Source organism: Equus przewalskii, chromosome 4, assembly GCF_037783145.1.
Source record: "Equus przewalskii isolate Varuska chromosome 4, EquPr2, whole genome shotgun sequence".
In the NCBI taxonomy this organism is placed as follows: Eukaryota; Metazoa; Chordata; class Mammalia; order Perissodactyla; family Equidae; genus Equus; species Equus przewalskii.
Genome location: NC_091834.1, coordinates 44534997 through 44553296, shown reverse-complemented (window position 1 = coordinate 44553296; position 18300 = coordinate 44534997). Strand labels below are relative to the sequence as shown.

The 18300-nt window shown below is 37.0% G+C and overlaps 1 long non-coding RNA gene across 2 annotated transcripts in view; it reads right to left on the bottom strand.

Annotated features, from left to right (window-relative positions):
* Nucleotides 1-18300, bottom strand: part of LOC139082803 (uncharacterized) — a 103117-nt gene that overhangs the window by 19333 nt on the left and 65484 nt on the right. Inside the window, exons 2-4 of one of the 2 annotated variants that reach the window (XR_011539055.1) lie at nt 12003-12093; nt 8005-8070; nt 4731-7303 (exon numbers count right to left, since the gene is read on the bottom strand). This is a non-coding gene — a long non-coding RNA (uncharacterized lncRNA). Of the gene's footprint in view, nt 1-4730; nt 7304-8004; nt 8071-12002; nt 12094-18300 lie in introns of those variants that run through there. The other variant, XR_011539054.1, reaches the window with a different exon arrangement.

Genomic DNA, 18300 nt, shown 5'->3' with positions numbered 1-18300 from the left:
CCTGGTAAAGGTGACCTTCCAAACAAAAGCGGAAAGGCAAACTAGTCTTTTGTGTGAAGCACCTGCTAAGTTAGGAAGGTGGCTAGGATTCTAAATAGGATCTTGGGAAGTACTATCTGATTTAAAAGGATTATGTTGGGCTCTTGCAAGTGAGAGGCCAGGTGAGTGGGGCCTTAGCCTGAGCTGTGACAGGATATTTTAATTATCTACATTATTCAATATTTTGAAATTTGAAGGCTTTCATTTCAATTCAGTTAATCTTTTCACAGGTCAAAAGAACAAGAACTGTTTGGGGCATAAGGATTGACAATGAATAAAGACTTATCGTTTTATCTCAATATCAGAAGATTTGAGGATGTTGCATGTAGAAGCGAAGGAAGCCAGTCAGAGCGACTAGAAACAGGAAGCCATGAAAAGTGACTTTCTCTTGAGTCAATATGTCCCACAATGTGTCATTATCTTGAGATTCTGTTTGTTCCCCTTTCTTTGCTGGAGAATGAATATTGGGAAAACGTATAAAGCATTATGAGTCTTTAATGATCCTACATTCTTTCCTGTAGCAATGAAAGCCCTCCCTCTCCTTCAGTTTCTCAGCACCCAGCAGTGCGGTAAACTTTTCCTACTTAAAATTGTGTGTTCGGGAAAGGGTTCTTTCAGTTTTTTTGGTTTTGTTTGTTTATTTTTTTAATATTGCAGCAATATTTTTAAAAAAATTCTTTTCATTGAAGTATAGTTGACTTACAACGTTGTATTAGTTTCAGGTGTACAACATAGTGATTCAACATTTATATACATTAAAAAGTGACCAGCCTGATAAGTCTAGTAACCTCCATTGATAGGTGAATGGATAAAGAAGATATAATATGTATATACAATGGAAAGATTTTGCTATCAGTAACAAACCTCGAAGTCTACCTAAATCACTTTTTTACTGCAAAAGTTTTATTTTCAGGTTGAAATGGAAGACTTCGTCACCTGTTCAAAGGATTTTGAGGGTAAACATTAAGAGAAAGGAGGCTTTTTTCTCTTGCAGTGCCGCTAAATTGCTTCAGTGCAAGCCTACCCAAAGGCAAGCCTTCCTCTGTGACAGATTTTGCCCCCAGAAGGTGCCAGATATTCCAGAAATGAACCATGCGGCCTCTGGCACTCCCCACCTGTGCGTCTGAGACCACACTTGGTTCAACTCACCTGATTGCCCTGTAAACAGGAGTTTGCACTGTTCTGTCCATTTTCACACCTCCCTGGGGCAGAGGGTAGACTCTTCTTCGAGAATGCAGCCTGAACATCCTTAAGAGGTCTTAGATTTTCAGTTCAATTAATATTGTTTTTATCCCACAAATTTTGTTATTAATTCACTTATTTAATCACTCATTCACCTATCAATTTAACAAACTGATTGCCTGTCCTAGGTTCAGGGGACAGTCCTGGGTTTGCAGCTCTGAACAGAATAGATAAGGCCCATGTCCTCATGAGGGTTATATAAATTTATTTTTCCACTGCAGTTCATGTTATTTCGTTTTACCTGTAATAATTTCTTGAGTTAATTGATTTACTTTTTCTTGTTTAATAATAAAAAAAATTTAAACTATGAATTTGCCTCTGATTACAGCTTTGATAATATGCCATTAATGTTCTTACTTAATGTCTTCCTTGCTATTGTTTTTTTCTAATAACTGATTTGAACTTCTCTTTGACTTAAGAGTTTATAGGAAGCTAATTTGCATTAATGTTTGTTTAGTCTCAAATAGTTGGAGATATTTTTCTTTCTTATTATTAATTTCTGGTTTATTTTGCATTAGGGCCAAATAAATGTATCTATTGTAATTCTACTTTCTAGAATTATTATAGTTACTTTGTAGACCAATGGATTCTCAATTTTTGTAAATGTTTTATTGTAAGTTGACAAAAATATTCTATTAGTAATAAGTATATTCTACAACTAAGTTTGAAATATGCCAATGAAAATATTATAAAATATTTTATTAGATGCTATTATATTATTATTTTGTATACTATATTATTATATTATAATACTACATAATATATTTATTATTTATATGATAAATATAAATGTTATAATATTATATTATTTGGTGCTATTATAAATTGCTTTATTTAGATGTTCTTCTTTATGTTTGACCATTTGATCTGTTAAAAACTGAAAGAGGTGTGTTCAAAATCTCCTGATGTTTTTAGTGTTTGCTTTACATATTTTGATGTTACTTTATTCCATACATAAAAGTTAATTATTATTACATCTATATGAAAAGATCCTCCTGGTCCCATTTAATAGTTTTTGCCATGAATTCTATTTACTTTGAGGATAATATTGCTATCTGTGCTTTTTATCTATTTGTGTTTGCCTAATCTATTTTGTTCCTAACTTTTATTTTGAAATATTTCTTCTTCGTATTTCTCTTATTTAGCATTTAGCTTAAATTTATTTATTTATTTACTGCTGAGGAGGATTTGTCCTGAGCTAACATCTGCTGCCAATCTTCCTCTGTTTTTTGGTTGAGGAAGATTAACCTTGAGCTAACATCTATGCCAATCTTCCTCTATTTTGTATGTTGGTCACTGCCACAGCACGGCTGACCAAGTGGAGTAGGTCCGCACTTGGACTCTGAATCCATGAACCCAGGCTGCTGAAGCAGAGTACACAGAACTTTAACCACCAGGCCATGGGCCAGCCCCTAGCTTAACTTTTTAGAATTTGTTTTGTGCTTTCATTTCATGTATGTTTGTTAGCCATACCTGAACTTCATTTTCTTAGTAGAAAGGTTAACTCACTTAAATATATTATCATAATATATATATTTGGTCTTATTCTCTTCTCTTTTTTTATACAATATGTTTATGCCTACTACTTGGTAGGTCTACTCTTTTATGCCTGCTCTCTTTTTTTTTCCAGTTTTTGCTATGTTGATCATACTTTTTGTTTTACTTCTATTTTTGACTAGTAAATTGTCTTTGGTTTTCGAAAGGTATATCTCTCTTGTTGTCTATTGATGTCCACTTGTTTCAGCACCGTTTGTTGAAAAGGCTAGTTTTCCTCCATTGGATTGCTTTTGCACCTTTGTCAAAAATCAATTGAGCATATTCTTGTGGGTCTTTATCTTGGTTCTCTATTCTGTCCATTGATCTATGTGTGTGTGCCTTTACCAGTAACACACAGTTTTGATACTGTAGAAATTGGGTAGACTGATTCCTCCCAATTTATTGTTTTTCAAATTGTTTTATCTGTTTTAGTTCCTTTGACATAACCATTTATATATTAGAATAACCTCGTGTATATATACAAAAAATATGTATATTTCTGGAATTATGAAAGGAATTGCATTAAACCTGTATATCAATTTGTGAAGAATTGACATCTTTACTATGTTGATTCTTCCAATCTATGAATACAGTATGTCTCTCCAGTTATTTAGATATTCTTTGATTTTTTTTATCAGCATTCTGTAGTTTTCAGTACTCAAGTCTTGTTCATGTTTTGATAGATTTACTCTTAAGTATTTCTTCTGGGGTTTTTTGAGCAAATTTAAATGGTATTTTATTTTTAAGTTTGGTTTCCACATGTTCATTGCTAGTATATAGAAATGCAATTGATTTTTATATGTCTATCTCATATCTTCCAACTCTACTAATTTTGTGCAGATTCCTTGGGATTTCTTTGTAGACAATCATGTCATCTGAAAACAGGAACAAGTTTTTTTCTTCCTTTCTGATTTGTATGCATTTTAGTTCCTTTTCTTGCCTCATTGCTTTAACTAGAACTTCTGGCACTATGTTAAATAAAAGTGGTGAGAGCAGATATCTTTACCTTGTTCCTATCTTCAGGAAAAGTATTCAGTCTTTCACAATTAAGTAAGACATTGGCCATAGGGGTTTTGTACATGATCTGTATCAGAGTTAGGAATTTCTCTTCTATTCTTCTTTATTCTGAAAGTCTTTGTGGTGAATGTGTTTTTATGTCAAATGCTTTTTGATGTAATGGATATTGAATTATGACAAATGCTTTTTCTGAATTGCTTGCTATAGCCATATGATTTTTTTCTCTAAGCTTTTAATATGGTGGGTTGCTTTGGTTGATTTTCAAATATTGAACCAGCCTCGCATTCTTGGAATAAACCCTACTTATTCATGATGTATAATTCTTTTTATATTTAGCTAAATTCTATTTGTTAATATTATGTTAAGGATTTTGTGCTAAATTCATGAGGGATGTTACTCTGTAGTTATTTTTTTTGTACTGTCTTTGTCTAATTTTTTTTTTGTATCAGAGTAATACTAGTGCTATAAAGTAAATTCAGATGTAGTCCTTCCTTGTCTCATTTCTGGAAAAGATTGTGTACAGCTGATGTTAATTCTTCCTTAAATGTTTGGTAGAATTCTTCAGTAAAACCATCTAGGCCTGGACATTTCTGTTTGGGGAGTTTTATTTTATTTTATTTTTTGGGAAAAAAACTTGTCTTTATTTTCACTGAACTCAAACTGAAATTGAATGCTTCCTTTTACTACATATAAAAGTAACAAATCCCAGTAACATCAACAGTATCTATGAATTTGTCACCAAATCACATTTTTATAACATATTATAGTAGTTGCAGATATTTAAAAATATCATTTATACTAATCACTACTTTAAAATTATGGTAGATATTACTCTCTTGCTGATACTTGCTATTTATTTATTTATTTTCATTTATTTATTTTCAATTTTTGTTTTTATAGCAGTAACAGTGGATTATAATGCTATACAACTTTCAAATGTACATCATAATATATTTCAGATTCTGTGTAGATTACATCATGTTCACTACCCAAAGACTAATTATAATCCATCACCACACAAGTGCCTAATCACCCCTTTCACCCTCCTCCCTCCCCTCTTCCCCTCTGGTAACCACCAATCCAATCTCTCTTGCTGTGTGTTTGTTTGTCGTTGTTTTTACCTTCTACTTATCAGTTAGATCATATGGTATTTGACTTTCTCCTTCTGACTTATCTCCCTTAGCATAATCCCCTCAAGGTCCATCCATGTTGTCACGAATTGCCAGATTTCATCATTTCTTATGGCTGAGTAGTATTCCATCGAGTATATATACCACATCTCCTTTATCCATTCGTCCCTTGATGGGTATCTAGGTTGCTTCCAAGTCTTGGCTATTGTGAATAAGGCTGTGATGAACATAGGGGTACATGTATCTTTATGCATTTGTGTTTCAAGTTCTTGGGGTAAATATCCAGCAGTGGAATAGTTGGATCATATGGTAGACCTATTCTTAATTTTCTAAGGAAATTCCATACTGTTTTCCATAGTGGCTGCACCAGTTTATATTCCCACCAGCAGTGTAAGAGGGTTCCCTTCTCCCCACATCATCTCCAATGCTTGCTATTTCCTGTCTTGTTAATTATAGCCATTCTGACTGGAGTGAGGTGATATCTCATTGTAGTTTTGATTTCCATTTCCTTGATAGTTAATGATGTTGAACATGCTTTCATGTACCTGTTGGCCTGCTGTATATCTTCTTTGGGGAGATCTCTGTTCAGATCTTTTGCCCATTTTTAATTGGGTTGTTGGGTTTTTTGTTGTTGAGCTGTATGAGTTCTTTGTATCTTTTGGATATTAACCCCTTATCTGATATATGGCTTGCAAATATCTTCTCCCAATTGCTAGGCTGTCTTTTTGTTTTGTTGATGGTTTCCTTTGCTGTGCAGAAGCTTTTTAGTTTGAGGTAGTCCCATTTGTTTATTTTTTCTTTGTTTCCCTTGCCCGGTCAGACACTGCACTTGAAAATATGCTGCTAAGACCAATGTCAAAGAGCATGCTGCCTATGTTTTCTTCTAGAAGTTTCATGGTTTCGGGTGTTACATTCAAGTCTTTAATCCATTTTGAGTTGATTTTTGTGCATGGTGTAAGATGATGGTCTGCTTTCATTCTTTTGCATGTGGCTGTCCAGTTTTAACAACACAGTTATTGAAGAGACTCTCCTTTCTCCATCGTATGCTCTTGGCTCCCTTGTCAAAAATTAGCTGTCCATATATGTGTGGATTTATTTCTAGGCTCTTGATTCTGTTCCATTGATCTGTGTGTCTGTTTTTGTGCCAGTACCATGCTGTTTTGGTTGCTATGGCTTTGTAGTGTATTTTGAGATCAGGGAGTGTGATACCTCCGGCTTTGTTCTTTTTCTTTAGGATTCCTTTGGCTCTTAGGGTCTTTTGTTGTTCTATATAAATTTTAGGGTTCTTTGTTCCATTTCTGTGAAAATGTTGTTGGATGTTTGGGCAGCTTTAAAATAATTAATGCAACTTCGTTAATAGTTACAGAGCTATTAAAATTTTCTATTTCATATTGGGTGAATTGTGGTAATTTGGTTTTTTGATGAATTGCTCCATAAATCTAAGTTGCCAAATTTATGTGTGTAAAGTTGTTCATTGTGGTCTCCACTGACATCATGGTGACTGCACAGGGTCTTTTTACCACTGGGCAGTGATGAAAGCTCTGACTCCCCACTAGACCTCTTCTGACATTACTCCAAGAGAAGGGACAGAGGTGCCTCATTACTGCTGGGAGGGAGTGGAAGTCCTAGATTGCTATGTGGTGTCCCCTGACACAGCAGGCTGGGTGGAGCCTCTTTACTACCCGGCAGGTATCAAAATCTTGGCTCGCTACTCAGCCTTCCCTGACGTCACTCTCATAAGAAGCATGATACACCTAGTCACATTCTGGTAAGGGTAAAAGTCTAGACTCCCCACTCAAACTTTGCTGGTATAGGTGGAGGTGGGGGTCACAGAATTTCTGAGGTGTTTGGCTACAGTTTAGTGGTTATTGTCTAAAAGTTTTCTGTCTTTCTTGGTCCTTTGACTGGAAGGAAGAGGCTTTTCTTGGGACTTTTTAAATCTGTGCCCATTGGTTTTTCCAGGCTGCTGGCTTCTTTAGCTTCTGCTCTTTGCCTTTCACACTTGTCTTCTTCTTTTTGATAGTTTCTTCTCTTTGTTCTTATCCTCTGAATTCTGGAAGAATTGTTGAAAGATGTCTTCCAAGTTTCTGGTTACTTCTCTGTAGAGATGATTCTTATCTGTACTGCTTCTAATGTAGATTTAAAATTCCTCATTACATTTTTAATTTCTTTACAATTTAAACTTTTCTTGTGAGTTCCCTTTATACATACAACTGTGTAGAAATCCCTTTTTCACTTTTTTATGTCACCTTTCTTCTCTCATTTCAGTGTTCTGTGTCTTCTTGAAGTTAGTTGAGTGCACAATTAAGATGTAATTTGTCTTTTCTAGTAAATCTTCCCTAGTTGAATATATAATACGTGAAGAGAAAAAAACAATCAAACACAACAAAAATATATGTAATTAAAAGTAAATATGCCTCTTTTCCCAAATATTTACCCCTTTCCTAAGATCAAACATTGTTAGTAATTTCTCATTTCCTTCCAGAAATGTTTTATGTATACATGAACATGTAAATGAATATTTGTGTTTTCTGTTTTCAATACAAATGAAATCATTTTGTATAAGCCTTGCTTTTTTCACTTACTATATCTTCAAGATCATTTTATATTGTCTTATAACATTCTACCTCATTCTAAACATATAATTGATAACACTGTTCTCAAAGTAATGCAGAAGTAGCATTCATACAAGCATCTTTTTTACATGTTTATAAACACTTATTTACATGCATCATAGAATGGCTATCACATCCATTCACCGAAATAACACTGGTCAGAATTAGTGGACAAGTGGCATTGAATGAATCCACCATAATTCATTTATCCACCCCATGTCCACCCCATGATGGAAATTTAAGTTGTTGCAAGTATTTAACCATGGAAAACATTTTTGAACAGTATTGTCTTCCTTAGATTCTTGAGTTAGGCTTTTTGGGGGGACTGTAAATATTTATTCTTTTTAAGTTTTTTCTTCTATTTCCTTTTTTTCTTGTTTGCACATCCTTGAATAATGAGAGATATATCCAGATTTGGTGCTTACCCAGAAACAAGGTGACTTAATTCTCCTTCTTTCCTCTCACTCCATCCGTTTGCATACAGTGTCCTCCTTCAAAATATAAAATTGAGGTACTGGTTTGTTTTATAGACCCATTCAAGAATGTTTGAAGGAATATACACCAAAATGTTAATATTTATCTATGAGTAGTTGAATTATAAGAGATTTTCACTTTATATTTATGCCTTTTTATATTGCTTAACTTCCTTACATTGAAAAAATATTCATGTTATAAGAAGAAACAAATAATCCAAGGAAAATTTAAAATACAGCATTAACAACCCAAAATATGGAAGTAGGGGCTATTGGAGGTGAAAGCTGTCCCAGAAGAGAAATTTCATCTCTATGCCATTTTTTGAAGTGTGTTGAAGCTATTACACTGGTGGCAAGCTTTCTGTTGGTCCTGGCCTTCATAAAAGGGATTATGGACACTCTTAGATGCCAATCCCAAAAATCTTCCCTTTCTTTACTGCTAAAAAAATCCTAATTTTGTTTAGGTGGAAAATTAAAGCAAAATCAAAGGATTTAATACATGAAAATTCAATGAAAAAACTATTTAGAGTGATTTTGGTAGGGTCCAAGGATCAGCAACAGGAGAGAGCTAAAACCTACACTAGGCCTGAAGGACAAGAAGGATAAGAGGTTATTGAATCCAAGGGGGAGCTGTAGCTGCAGGAGAATGCCTCTTGGTGGGAGCTGTGGCATTTGCTATACAGAGAATGGCGTTACCAAAACCTAAGGGGAGCTGGAGTCATGGAGGCAGGATTACTCAGTAGGAGTTACAACCAAAGGCTGTGCAAGGAAAGAGGAAGCTGGAGAAAATACACCAGCCATTCTGTTCTCCTGCCTTCAGATTTCTTGCCATGTCTCCTCATACCAATACTCAATGAGAAACTGGACAGCAAGGGAGCTCAGGTGATCTAGGCACAGAGGCCAGACCCCTGATACATGGAGCAGGTTGAGAAGGGCAGTGAGACATACATCTTTTATGTCCTATCTTACAGCCCCTTGGCCCACCATTTTGTTCTGGTCGTTGCTGTGGTAACCAGCTGCAGCAATTGCACTTTGATTCAGCTACACAGCATGTCTCTTTGTGTGTCAGGAATCCTTTGCTTCCACAGCATGAGAGACTTGAATGAGACTAGCCTACTTACTCATTCTGCAGCATGCTCAAATTGTACATGCGAGGAAGTTAGCGGCCCCTGAGGCAACTCTTGACCAATCAGGCTTGGAAGGCAGTGGAGAAATGCGTTGAGTAAACAATTCCATGTCTTGAGTAAACAATTCTGAGACAGGATCTACACAGTTCTTCAGAGGTTTCTCAGCTAGATTAAACCCCAGTTTCCCATAACAGTAACTGAATCTCAACCTTAATAACTCCACTCTCAGATTAGCTTTACCTTCTTCTCTATTTAACTGTCCTAGTCCCCTGACTTCTGTTCCCTGACAACACTTCTCAAAATAACTGCCTTCACGTATCCCTTTTCTTAGGCTCTACTCTTGGGGGAAATCCAAGATAAAATAGACAGAATTGGGTAGCTCTGAAGGGGCAAAAGGAAAATAACCAATCCACATGTCCACGGTTCTCCCAAGAGAGGCCGAGGTGAATAACCTTATTCCAAAATGCAGCTGTAGATGCCAATTAGTCTACAGGTTTAGAAAGCATGTGTGACCAGTTTGGGCCAATGATAAGAGAAATATGTTGCTATACTTTACAGTGTAAGAGCAAACTGTAGCACAAGGGCAGCTCTAAAGGGGCAGCCTAAAATATGAGGTACTGCAAAATACATAATGTTTTCATTAGGTTCAAAAGATAACTCCAAAGGTTTTGGTAAAAAGCCACACCATCAATCCAATTACAGTCTATTAACCCCAAATTGCTGGTGCCACAGTCACAGATATGAGCTGGGACCTAGAAACTTGAGAAAAGAAGGAAAGAGAAAGAGAAGCTTGGGGTTGACATAATATCTAGCCAGAACCCAAAGCATGGGAAAGTCGTAGGTTTAACTGTTTGTCAAACACGTGGTTTGACCCTCCCATAGTTTAGAGGATGTGCACACACAGCTCTGATTCCATAAGATAAAGGTAATGATGTAAACTAGGGGGTCGGTCGACCTTTTCTAGAAAGAAATCTTTTCAGATGGTAAATATTTTAGGTCTTATAGGCCATACAGTCTATAAAAGCAGCCATAGAAACAACATAAACAAATGGGTGTGGCCACGCTCAAATGAAACTTTTCTTACAAAAACAGGTGGTGGACTTGATTTGGCCTTTGGGTTGTAGTCTGCTGACCGTTGTGTAAACCAAGAAGCCCTGTGTTACCACCTCGCAAAGAACCCAATTGCACCTCAATTAACACTTTCTTCAAAATGTGAAAGATTGCATCTATAAATAAAATATTCGACTCTCCAGAGGTGTCTTCCAAAGATTTTATTTTCTCTTACTTAAGAATACTAGCTTTCTACTATTTCAAATTTCCAGAAAAATATTCATGTCAGCAAAATGCTGTCTAATTGATCATATTTTAATTTATTCATCTCACATAACTCTTCATACCTCACTCTGAAATGTGTGCTCCCAAAAATGAAATTGAAAGCACAAGATCTGAACACCTCTCATGAAAATCCATCAATCTGAAAAACACTAGGTAGGAGTAAAGAAAAATACATTTGTTCAAATGCAATCACAAAACTAAACCAAAAAGTAGTCTCCTGCAGGTAACCTTATGTTAAAAGATTTTCATGTTTTCTTGAGAGCCTTTCAGGCTGAAATTTCTAAAAGCCCACTGGCTGCACACAGTGGCAGAATGCAACAATGATTTAGCAGCCCCAGGAAAAATTACATAACAAAGCAAGACTATGGCAGAGTATATTTCTTATCCAGTAGTAAGTAATCTGCAGTTGCACAAATTAGAATTTGGTCAGGCCCCAGATGCTAATTGCAATACTGGGCAGAGTGTACTCAAGGCTTAATTTACATCAAATAGAGAAGGGGCTTCCAGTCCCAGGCATTGAACCCCATGTTGGAATGCTGTAGCTTTTCCTAAAGCAAAATAACACATTACCCACATCGTTGTTCAGCAGCACCATAGGTATCACTGTGGGAGTTTTCTAACAAATTACTGACGAGAGTTGGCCCTATTTAATCCATAATCATGAATGCCATCAGTGCCTATGGTTAGAGGACTATAAAGCCAAAGAATAGCACACACTCGGGTCTTGTTCAGACTAAATTACTACAGAAAAAGGGCCAACTACCAAAGTAACAGCGACCTCATCTTTAGATAGTCCTCTCGAAATAGTTATGTTTTTGTCCTGAGAACTTAATGGAAAAATAATCAATTCCTTTGAAGTTAGAATTTTTTTTCTGACGAGCCAATGTTTAACTTTCCCATCAAATAATGTGTTTTTTTCCTTATCAACACCCACAGTTTCTAACAAAGAGTACAGATTTTTCTTTGGCTTCTTTAGATATTCTATAAACCAGATTGGTTTATTATGTACAGATATTGGTGTCAAGCAGCTTACAGCTATGTAGTGTAATTTAAATAGATTTAAACAGATGTGTAAAGAACGTAATAACCACTAACCAAACACTGAAATGTTTTAACAGTGGTGAGCAAATGGCAGCAGTTACTGGTGTCTTCAGGAAGGAATGTGTGGGGTACAATTCCCGTTGACTTCTGTTTATCACAAAAGACCTCCCGAGAGACAAGAGTATTGTAGAAAGGAAGTCTAGGTGCAAGAGCTGGTGAGCTGGGAGACAGATAAAGCATGACAGACAAAATAGAGAGATTCAATTTAAAACATGTATGTTCTGCTTAAATTAATGGGAACTGAAATAAGTTTGCATAAACAGAGCAAGGGAGAAATAATCTGATTATGAACAGTTACAAGGGTCCTAAAGAGACATGACTAGATCATATCAAGGCTGTGTTTAAGTAATGGATGAGACATTAGAGATCAACGGAAAGACATCATACCTGTCGTTCACGGTGCTTTAACAAAGGATGTCATGTACATTATTTCATTCTGATAACAATCCTGAGAAGTAGATATATGATCCCCAATTTCCTGATAAGAGAGTAAAGGAAATATAAATGACTCATCTAAGACCATTTAGCTGGAGAATGGTTGTTATTAGTGCCCTTGAGTTGATTCCAACTCCTAGCGACACTGTACAGCAGAGTGGCATGCTGCCCAGTCTTGTTCCGTCATCCTCTCACCTTCCTATGCCATATGAGACGATGCTCCACTGCTATTTATGGTGTTTTCACAGCTAATATTTTGGAAGTGGGTGTCCTGGTCCTTCTTAGTTTGTCTTAGTCTAGAAGACTCTTCTGGACCCTGTCCACCATGGGTGATCCTGCGGGTATTTAAAATATGAGTGGCATAACTTTCAGCATCACAGCAATGGCAGCCGCCACAGTATGACAACTGACAGATGGGTAGTGTGGTTCCCTGACTGAAAAACAAACCCAGGGCATGCCGAGTCTTAGCCACCAGACAACCAGAGCTGTTGAATGGTACAATTAAAAAAAACCAAAAAACTCAGATCTTTTAGCTGTCAATCCATTGTTATTTCCACTCTCCACAACACCCTTTTTAAAAGGACAAAGCAGCGTAATCAAAACAGCATGGTACTGGTACAAAAACAGATGCACAGATCAATGGAACAGAATTGAAAGCCCAGAAATAAAACCACACATCTATGGACAGCTAATCTTTGACAAAGGAGCTGAGGGCCTACAATGGAGGAAAGAAAGTCTCTTCAACAAATGGTGCTGGGAAAACTGGACAGCCACATGTAAAAGAATGAAAATCAACCATGCTTTTTCACCATTTACTAAAATAAACTCAAAATGGATCAAAGACCTAAAGATTAGGCCTGAAGCAATAAGTCTGCTAGAAGAGAATATCGGCAGTACACTCTTTGACATCAGCTTCAAAAGAATCTTTTCAGACACCATAACCCCTCACATGAGGGAAACAATAGAAAGAATAAACAAATGGGACTTCATCAGACTAAAGAGCTTCTTCAAGGCAAGGGAAAACAGGATTGAAACAAAAAAACAGCCCACTAATTGGGAAAAAATATTCACAAGTTATTTATCCGACAAAGGGTTAATCTCCATAATATACAAAGAACTCACACAACTCAACAATAAAAAATCAAACAACCCAATTACAAAATGGGCAGGGGACATGGACAGACATTTCTCCAAAGAAGATATACGGATGGCCAATAGACACATGAAAAGATGCTCATCATCACTAATCATCAGGGAAATCAAAATCAAAACTACACTAAGATGTCACCTTACACCTGTTAGAATGGCAAAAATATCCAAAACCAAAAGTGACAAATGTTGGAGAGGCTGTGGAGAAAAGGGAACCCTCATACACTGTTGGTGGGAATGCAAACTGGTGCAACCACTATGGAAAACAGTATGGAGATTCCTCAAAAAGTTAAGAATAGAAATACCTTTTGACCCAGCTATCCCACTACTGGGTACCTATCCTAAGAACCTGAAATCAGCAATTCCAAAAGTTCCATGCACCCCTATGTCCATCGCAGCATTATTCACAATAGCCAAGTCATGGAACCAACCTAAGTGCCCAGCAACTGATGATTGGATAAAGGAGATGTGGTATATATATACAATGGAATACTACTCAGCCATAAAAAAGGACAAAGTCATCCCATCCACAACAACATGGATAGACCTTGAGGGTATTATGTTGAGTGAAATAAGCCAGACAGAGAAAGACGAACTCTGTATGACTCCACTCATAGGTGGTGGTTAACATATGGACAAAGAGAACTGATCGGTGGCTGCCAGGGGAAATGGGGGTGGGGAGAGAGCACTAGGGGTGAAGTGGTGTACCTACAACATGACTAATAATGATGTACAACTGTAATTTCACAAGGATGTTAACTTTCATAACCTTAATAAAAAAAAAAAAGGACAAAGCAGCAAGATGTCACAGTACACGTACCCCTGGATTAAAGGGTGTAGTAATTTTCAAAGTCAGTCTGAACTTCTTTTTCCCCAGCCCTTGTCAGTCACTGGCTATCTGTGGGACCTCACTAATGGCAATGACTCAAATTTCACTAGTCTTGCCTCTACATTTCACACACTCTCAGCCCTTTGCAAATCCTTCCCTGTGCTGCTGGGAGTCCCAGAGGTATCTCACTAGTTCTTATGATCTGTTCTCTCACAGTCTCCCACCCCTGTCTTGTCATGATGCCCACTGCCTTGAAACCACTGGAGGGCAGTGCCTCCCAGTGCCACTGATATGGCTGTATTCCATAAGAATACTGATGTCTGACCAGGATGGCCTTCACATTCTCTCAGCTTGACAAAGCTTAGACAAGCTTCTCCTTACTCTAGCCCCTCATCTCCCTTTTTTAGAGCTTTTACTTTAGAAAATTTGCAATTATAAACTCTTTCTCCACCCCTTTGAGATATAAATCTTTTCCAAGCCTCTTGCCAGTTTTACAACCCATGAATGTCTTTCTTGAGGGCCTGGAAGCCATCACTTTGAAACATAATCATCAAGAAAGATAGAGCACCTGTCTCCCTGTCTGTGGGAGGGTAGGAGCTAACTAACTTTGTTAAGTGCCAACTGGCCAACACTTGAATGAACCACATCCTAACATCCTCCAGTTACTTTCCACTAGCTCACCCCAGCACTTGAAAACTCTCCCACCTGTGTCTCAGTGGAGTTGTGGTCAATCTCTCTCCTCTATTACAGTAGTCTTGAATAAAATCTTTCTTGCCTCTTTAACTCCATCCAGTGCAATTTTTTCAGACCAAAAGTGCCACCACGCAGAGCAGTAAACCCCCAGGGACTCAGAGATTGCCTATCTCCCTGATTCAGGTTGCCCCTTGTAACTTGCAGTAAAGCCAAAGCGCTGTTGCCTTCTCTACATCTCATGGAGCGCTTCATGCAGAGTTCCTCTACCTTCAGGCTGCTGCTCCACAGACTCAGGAAGGACAGCGTGGCAGGCAAAGGCCATGCTACTGTCTGCATCTCAAGTCCTTTGTCAGGTGCCCAAACAGAACAAACCACTTTTTTCCTAAGCACCCCCCTCCAATTTTTTTTTAATCCAAATAAGCTCCTCATAGACCCAACCGTCAGAGGGCAATCATGCCCACACGTTTGAATTCCAGTTTAGTCTAAAACCAAGATCCCCATTTCACTTAGATGGGTGAAATAGTGTGATGGGGCTACTTAAAAACAGAACAAACCTGGAGAAAAAATGAAGTACTCTCAATACTTTTATTTACCCCTTTTGCATTGCTTGAAAGATCCAGTTCAAAGGACAATTCATAGAGTATATTTAAACACTCATGTACCTATACCACATGCTGATTTTTCAATTTAACTTTAAATGCCAGCCCAAAAAATTCAGAGCTGTTTTACTAAAAAAAAAAAAAAAAAAAGATTAGCAGCATGAGTGGAAACGAGATGGAGCTGGTTTTCAGTTATTAGAAAGAACTGTAACAATTAGAGAAATCCAACTCTCGGATCAACTCTTGTAAGAAAATGGTTTTTCCATATTGGGATCCAGGTAGAGGCTGGAGATAGTGCATTCAGGATGTTGTAGAGGGAATTCACACATAAGGTAGGATACTAGAATCATCCAAGGACCCTTCTAACTCTGAGATGGTACTATTAGGTAGTATTACTATTTGCAAAATATTATTCTTTGAGATTCGTTAATGAGATTTTCTTAATTTCTTTTATATATATTAGCACCTCATTAAGCAAATAGAAAATATCCCCCAAATATAGAACATTTCTTTCTGAAATTAACACCTTATAACAGGAAGTCATTTTTATCAACACATCAGCTTCAGGACAGGGAAGGCAAAAGCGTTGAATGGTACATTTAACTAGATATTATATAATTGCTGTTATCTTTGCTCTTTGGCATCATGTGTGATTTGGTTATTCCTCACAGCGATCATCAAGCAATTAGGCATTGTTTATCCACAGCTGAATGATCTGAGCACTACAGAGATAGGTAAATTCTTCTTTCTCTTTTTCTACAAGTATTTAGAACCCTTGCCAGACATAAAATTACCACAAAAGACAGAATCCCTACTCTCAAACAGCCAGGGCTATAGGAGAGAGGGAGAGAGCTCCAGACAGGAGTCAGATTGCTCTCTTTCAGTTGATCTCCCCAACCCCCAGATTGGTGAGTGAGCAGCTGGGCTCAACCAATGCTGAAAATCAAGCCAATTGTGCGGACATCTTGGGCATTGGCCCAGCTGAATTTCTGGAGGTCATCCAATCTTGCCAGTATGGAAAGCCATACAATATTAACAGCAAGAAGAGACGACAGACTTTAGGACATTCTAGTCTTAGCTACAGGATGTCCTAGGCTTGTGAGTAAGTCAGCTAACCTTTTCAAATGGTAAGAGCTCATACACATCTGCAAAATGGGAATAATACCACATACTCGGACTACCGTAAGGTATTGTTGTAAAAATTAAAAGGTAAAAATGCCACTTATGTATTATTTGAGTGGTTATTATTTTTGAAAAAAAAGAATAAAGAAAATAGCCACTCTCATGCTAATCACAAAGGCCCCAGATTGTATGATTTCCACAGAGAGAAAAGGCGACAGGCTGAGGCAGCACTTCCTAACAGGCTCTAGCAAAACAGAGTAGAATGTATGAAATTCTAATTTCTTATCCTTCACCAATAATGTCAACTACTAACCAGAACTCTAGATATAGGATCCAAAGAATTTTGCTTGTGCTGAACATAAAATGTTTCCTCCCTTAGTCACACCTTAGTACATATTTAAAGCTTTTGAATATACGCTTAATATGGAACTTAAACCCCCAAAGAGGTCTTTTTTTTTGTCAGTAGGAGAATTTTAAGTAATTTCTAAAAAAACATTTATTTTAAAGCTTTTAGCTCTAATGGGAGAGAAAGCTAAGAGTAATAGTGAGTTCTCTCCTTGGCTACACTGCTTCATTCTGCTCTAACCATTATTATTTACCCCTCTGATTATGTTACCGAAAAGAGTAAAAGCCCATTAAATAAAGAAAACCATTTAAAGAATTTATCAGGATTGCACGAACTGCTCTGCTCATCAAAACAAATGGAGAGCAGAGTCGTCTGTGATTGTTGGAATCCAACACTCCCGGAACTACATCAAGAAGAATATAAACAGGCAGACGCCCCATCCCCTAAAAGTCCATATGCACCCCTGGCTCAAATGAAGTTCTCAGACTTTGCCATAACTTGCAATTACTAATCAGAATCACAGTATTCTGGTTCCAGTTAAAAATAAAATGACACCTGACTACTCTTTTCCACGATGATACCACTATTTTTTTCTCAGGGTGGGGAAAAATACCTTTATAGCAAAAATGAAAAGATTGACCATTTTTCCTTACAAAATATAGCTCCAAAAGAGAACGATTCTCTTTCTTTTTTTTTAAATTTTTTTGCTAGTCTGGGTCTTCCTTTTACTTTTACCAACAATATTTTAGGTAAACTTCTCTTTATCAAATTTTACTTTAAAGATTCTGAGTTTAAATCCTGTTGGTGTTCGCTGCTGCTCTAGTCAGAGCACAGAGAATTATGGCCAAAGCATATCTTAAAAGGCAGTGTGCTGGCTTAGACACTGGCCAACTTTTGTACAAAGGTGCTTTATGAATCATGAATCAAATGAATAGCATAATAAAAGCACACACCACTGGAAGTATCCACCTAATGCATTTTGGGGGGAGGAAAAATATCTGGTCTCTCTCTTCTGAAACTATGGAAGTCAAATAAAAAAGGTTTATATTTATCCAAATCTACACATTCTTTTTTCCCGTCTTTTTTTTCGAGGCATTACTTATTTACAATGTGTTCTCCCACAATAGTCTGTGAAAGGCAACGTTTTGTTTGCCCAACACTCTTAAAAAAATGGTGAGCACATGCACATCCATCACCGCAAGTCCCCACAATAGAAGTGTAACCACTTTGATATCAATATAAATCAAACAAAGGTAATGGGAAGTGCACATGCAGACCCAAAGTTTAAAAGCAATGATGAAGGTGATTTCCAAAAGTTGTCCAAGAATATTTCTAAGTGCTTTTATAGTGAGGCTAGTTGGTGGAAGTCTCTTGAATTTACTGCAGTATTAACCTCAGGCACAGCTTTATTTGAGAATTCCCCTTGGGTTTTTTTCCTCTTCCAAATTTTTTTAATCTCTAAAATTTTCTTAAAACTGAAATTCAAGATGTAAAGAGTTTTAGAAAACATGT